Below are 6,000 nucleotides of genomic sequence, written 5' to 3'. Positions count from 1 at the left end.
GTACACGCGCATACAATCGCGCATACAGAGCGCTCCATCCCGTACGCTCAGGTCTGAACCCAGCCTAATATTTCTGGCTTGCCTTGTGTGCATGGCCTTCTTCAGGTCTAGTCACAGCAACCTGATAAGGTCATGGTCAGGCCTACTAAAAGTGGTCCTGTTTTGTAGTTGGGTCCAACTTAATGGAAGACGGAGCAACAAAAGTAGACGAGGTCAGCAATACCATATTGTGGCATATTATAACACCCCAACTTAGCCAAATACCACAGTCCATCACAAAATACTGCCCCCATCAGAACAAAATACATCCCCAAAAACTTCCACTGGCCGGTCGTGAGGAGGGCTTAGGCGGCCCCCTGGGCATCGACCCACCTGGAAATTTCCCAGTACAGTCTATGGCCAATCCGCCCCTGGCTGCGCCACAGTCTCCTCAAATAGCTGATTGGTGGGAGTCCAGGGTGTCAGACCCCCGACAATCAGACACCGCGTAAATGAATGCGCAAATAAATTAGAATAGTCTAAGCGAATATGAACCCATCTAACAATGAGTCTAATTCATCAACGACTGTGCGACCTTTAATAAATGCTCGGCAAAAGAAAGAAAAGAAAGACATCATTGTTGCCCAGAGCAACCAATCAGCTTTCAATAAGGCCTCATGCACATTGCGGTTCTCAAACCGTAGATCCAGGCCATGTGCATGCCGCCTTTTTTTTTACCCCTGTAGAAATACCATATTCTTGTCCGCAAAACGGACAAGGATGCGACATGAACAGACAAATGGATGTGGACAACATACTGCGTGCTGTCCACATCTTCGAAATGAATGGGTTCGCAAAAAATATGGATCAGATGCAGACCGAAAATTTGGTTGTCTACATTCGACCTTAGGGCTCATGCACACGACCGTATGTATTTTGCAGTCCGCAAAAAACGGATCCACAAAAAATACGGACGACGTCTGTGTGCATTCCATATTTTGCGGAACAGCTGGCCCCTAATAGAACATTCCTATCCTTGTGGACAAATTCGGACAATAATAGGACATGTTCTATTTATTTTTTTGCGGAACGGACATATGGAAACGGAATGCACACGGAGTAGCTTCCGTTTTTTTTGCAGACCCATTGAAATGAATGGTTCCGCATATGGTCCGCAAAAAAAAAATGGAACAAACATTGAAAGAAATTACGTTTGTGTGCATGAGCCCTTAACCAGTTTAAGAAATAAAAGCTGCTCTGTAATGTGTTGCTATGGGCAACCATGACCTTTTTTTTCTTTTAGACAATTTTGATATGTTGCACAGAATCAATAACCAGGATGTTTAAAGGGGTATCCCGGTTGTTACAAGTTATCTGCTATCCATGGGCCCGAGAATGGGGACTGCGTTCCCCTTGAAGCACCCAAAATGAATGGAGCGCTCAGCTCTTTCTGGAACTCCTGTGGAGGTGAATGGCGTGGGAGTTTGCATGTCAGACCTGCCACTTTGTTCATTTTTGGGGATATGGGGGGTCACCACCTTTCTTATGATCAATAGGGGGTCCCAGTTTCTGTTCTAATAGTTATCCCCTAGCCTGGGGACCCCTGCGATCAGTAACTGATTGCCAATTCTGAGGATAGGTCATCAGTATAAAAAATCTGAAAACTCCTTTAACCCCCTCGTTACACATGCATGCTCTGCTTGGCCAAGGGTGCATGTATTCTCAATAGGGAGAAAGGAGTAAGCTGCTGCCAAACACCTCTAGCCTATCTTTAATGAGAGCAACAGGATCAGGCATATTGAACTCCAACATGCCTGACCCATCTCTAAGGGATATGGGGGGGGTCACCCTGCTCGTAATCAATAGGGGGTCCCAGTGGTAGGACCCCCTACTGATCTAATAGTTATCCCCTAGCCCAGGCATGGCCAACCTGCAGCTCTCCAGCTGTTGTAAAACTACAACTCCCACCAAACCCTGCTGTAGGCTGCTAGCTGTATGCAGTCTGGGCATGCTGGGAGTTGTAGTTTTGCAACAGCTGGAGAGCCTCAGGTTGGCCATCCCTGCGTCCTAGCCTGTGGATATGGGATAATTTATATCAACTGTAAAAATCCCTTTAGCCGTGTCCGTATCGCGGTCCGCAAACAGCCTGTTCACTTGAATGGGTCCGCAATCCGGAAGATCCGGTATGGAACCTCACGGAGGAGCGACGGAGTGCTTCCCTGGGGTTTCTCTCCGTGCCTCTGCTCCGCAAAAAAAAAAAAATAGAACATGTTCTATTTTTTTTGCGGGTTTTTTCGGGTGCGGACGGATCACGGACCTATTCAAGTTGAATGGGTCTGGATCCGTCGCGGCAGCCGCGCGGATAGTGCCCGTGCACCGGGGACCGCAAATCGCAGTCCCCCAATGCACAAAACGGCCCTTAATCTGTCTATATTGAAAGCAACTGCAAATACAAGTCATGATTGATTACCAATATTCAAACCATGTCACACGTCACCTTTTTTGGGATTCCGAGTGCTCTTACAAATAATATAATGAATGGATGATGATTCACAATAAAGAAATAAAAATAAAAATCCTCCTTTAAAATCTCAGTCCACAACTTCCACCCTGAACTGGGAGTGACAGAAGGTGCTGTGCCCAGACAGCAGTGAAGATGGCAACAACAAACAAAAGCCTGAGCTGCTTCACATGGGCATGAAGGTGACTACATCACAGGGGAGGCGTGGCTCCGGACGGGTGGGCGGGGCCAGCAGCAGAGGCTCTGGTACTGCAGTAAACTGTAGAGGTGTCAGCATTTAGTGAGGGTCTGTGCAAGGCTCTCAGTGCTGGGCAGGAGGGGGCACAGGCTGCCCATGTGGGTGCAGACCAGACAAGGACATCCAGGACCTACAGCATCACCTTAAAGGATTGTTACCCTGGACTGGGGGGTGGGGGAATCAGTGCATTGGGGTCCCAGCTAAAAATGCAGAGATGTGACTGAGACCTGGAGCTGCCTGCACATCAGACTTCCATCTAAGTGTAAGTTCCCTATACACCCTCCTATACAGCCTGCAACATTGTATCACATAAAGTATCATTCCTATAGTAACTGTAAACATAGCTGATACAGCCAAGCATGCATGTGCTCCTGTGCCTGAGCTAATGCATAGCTGAACATCCTATGGCATGCATGTGCTCCTGTGCCTGAGCTAATGTATAGCTGAACATCCTATGGCATGCATGTGCTCCTGTGCCTGGGCTAATGTATAGCTGAACATCCTATGGCATGCATGTGCTCCTGTGCCTGGGCTAATGTATAGCTGAACATCCTATGGCATGCATGTGCTCCTGTGCCTGGGCTAATGTATAGCTGAACATCCTATGGCATGCATGTGCTCCTGTGCCTGAGCTAATGTATAGCTGAACATCCTATGGCATGCATGTGCCTGAGCTAATGTATAGCTGAACATCCTATGGCATGCATGTGCTCCTGTGCCTGAGCTAATGTATAGCTGAACATCCTATGGCATGCATGTGCTCCTGTGCCTGGGCTAATGTATAGCTGAACATCCTATGGCTTGCATTGCATGGACAGTTGCAGCAGAGCTGGGTTTTTCATTTGATTCAGCTCCCCAGGACATGTCCCTGTGCAATCAGTGATTTCTACAGGATGTGAGATGTCAAAATCGGCTCTGCTACGTCTGTCGGGGTACAGAGGGGTTAAGCCGTCTTCCGTATGCTCATGGTTGGAAATAAGCCGCTAGTAATTACGGCTGGAGTTGACACTGTGAATGAGGAAGATGGGATGAATGTAAAATGCGTGCGGCTGGACAGGATCTATACGCAGCAGGGCTTATTCTTAGGGTCATGTGTAAGGAGAGAACCAGGGTAAAAAAAAAAATACCGCCCTATAGTGAGGAGATGATCTGGGGTGTCAGGCATGTCCCATGGGGGATGTGAGGCTACATAGCCACACTCATTACTAAGCCAGGGATATACCCTGCGTAGTGCGCAGTGCACAGAAACTACTCCGAGAAGGGGCAGAAAAGACTGAGCGGCAGTCACTATGGCGCTGACTACAGACATAACAATACAATACTATGAAAAATGATACCAAAAAATCTGTTGTCAGAAGACTGATTCGACGTGTTTTACATAGTGATTGTACACACTAATCGTGACGTAGCGGAGAATGATCCGTCGCTGGGGGGCCCATTGAACAAACCGGTCGTGGGTTCTTAGAGCGTGAATAAAGATCAATCACGTCATCGCATTTATTGTGTTTATGAGACGTTTGGGTGATTTTACGCTATTGGGTCCTGATCGAATAGAAAATGAGTTTATAGTTTTTAATGTTTTTGGACAGTTTGCACACTATGGCTGTATCAAGTCTGTATGGGGATTGAAATCTACATGGACGGTGGTGCGAGGAGTCCCTGCGCAGTCCCTACTCAGTGTGCTGCCATATCGTGCTCCAGTGAGGTTAGAATCCCTCTGGAATGTGGGATCCAATTCATACGGAATCCGTCAGAATACGTCTTTATGCGTTTACGAAACGGCAGGCATATGGCGGTACAGGCGGCTGCATACACGGGAAAGAGGCCCTATAACGGCTGTAAGCCATGTAATAGGTTCACGTAGTTGTGTATTAAAGGGGTACTCCCATTTCAGATATTGATGGCATAGCGCTAGGATATGCCGTCAATGTCAGAGAGGTGCGGGTCTCACCTCTGGGACCTGCTCCTATCTCCAGAAACGGTCCCCTGAAAGGGAGAGCTGCCGCGCATGTGAGGCCACCGGCATGGGGCTTCTGAAAATAACCGTGCGCACTCACTCGTTTCTTTTAGTATCTCCTATAGCGATGAATGGAGAAGAAGCTGCGCAAGCACAAGGTGCTCCCCTTTACCGCTCCGTTCCCAGAGGTGGGACCCGCACACATCTGACCTATCTGTTGGCATATCCTAGCGAATTGTCATCAACGTCTGAGATGGGAACACCCCTGTAATACAAACTGGGCTATGCTCGGCAAGCCAGTATCCTGCCCTGTACTGATGAGGGGTGAGAACCCAGAAACAGACATTTGGTTGACTTTACGCTATTGGGTCCTGATCGAGCAGAAAATGAGTTTATAGTTTCTGGACAGTTTCGGGCCGGGTTTGCACACTATGGTTGTACCAGGTCTGTATGGGATTGACCGTGAGGTTACGTTCACACTTGTGTTGTTGTTTTCCGGTATTCAGATCCGGCAGAAGATCTCAATACCGGAAAAAAAAGTTTCCGTTCAGGATGCATAAGGACGTCTTCCATTTTGTGACCAGCTGCAAGTTACTTTTTTTTTTGTCTGGTCATAAAAAACGGAAAAAAAAACAGATCCAGCACTGAAAATAATGATGGCGGATGCATTTTTTTAAGAGCCTAAAAAAAACTATCCATCAACTATTGATTTTCAATGCATTTAGTGACGGATCCATTTTTTTTCCGTTTTTTTGATTTCACACAACCGCGTCCTAACGGAACGGCTGCATCCTGATGTGCAAAATCAAAACGGATCCGTTTAATTCCGGTATTGAGATCCTCTGCCGGATCTAAATCCCGGAATTAACAACGCAAGTGTGAAAGTAGCCTAAGGGCTCAGATATACATGTACGGTGGCACAAGGAGTCCCTGCACAGTCCTTACTCAGTGTGCTGCCATATGGTGCCCCGGTGAGGTTAGAATACCTCTGTAACGTGGAATCCGTCAGAATGCGGTGCTGGTGATATGAACTAGTTTGCATGTTGTTGTTTTTTTTCCCATGAAGCATTGCCTGAAAATAAGTCTCCATGTACTGCCGAGTCTCCTCAATGAGAGCCAGTACCCTGCCATGTGCTAAGCTGATATTATACGGCGGTCCTTACATGCTGATGTGACTGTGCCAGTGGAGATACCACCTCAGTCTGGACCAGGGGTACCGTTACTGTGTATGAAGACCTAAGACCCCTTCTTTCTTAACAAGCCGACGTCCAGAATCGATATATTCACCGTAGGCCAACGTGCAGA

At 47.4% G+C, this 6,000-nt stretch overlaps 1 protein-coding gene across 1 annotated transcript in view; it reads left to right on the top strand.

Moving 5' to 3' along the window:
• The first annotated feature begins 2,750 nt into the window (after positions 1-2,750).
• The window catches only part of GPRC5B (G protein-coupled receptor class C group 5 member B), a 43,110-nt gene continuing 39,860 nt past the window's right edge, over positions 2,751-6,000 (top strand). Inside the window, exon 1 of the mRNA XM_040439252.1 lies at positions 2,751-3,000. The gene's annotated coding sequence lies outside the window, so the exon portion shown is untranslated. The remainder of the gene's footprint in view (positions 3,001-6,000) is intronic.

This window comes from Bufo bufo, chromosome 7 (assembly GCF_905171765.1).
Source record: "Bufo bufo chromosome 7, aBufBuf1.1, whole genome shotgun sequence".
Classification (NCBI taxonomy): domain Eukaryota; kingdom Metazoa; phylum Chordata; class Amphibia; order Anura; family Bufonidae; genus Bufo; species Bufo bufo.
Note: the sequence above shows the minus strand (reverse complement) of the source record. Positions and strands in the feature narration are given on the sequence as shown.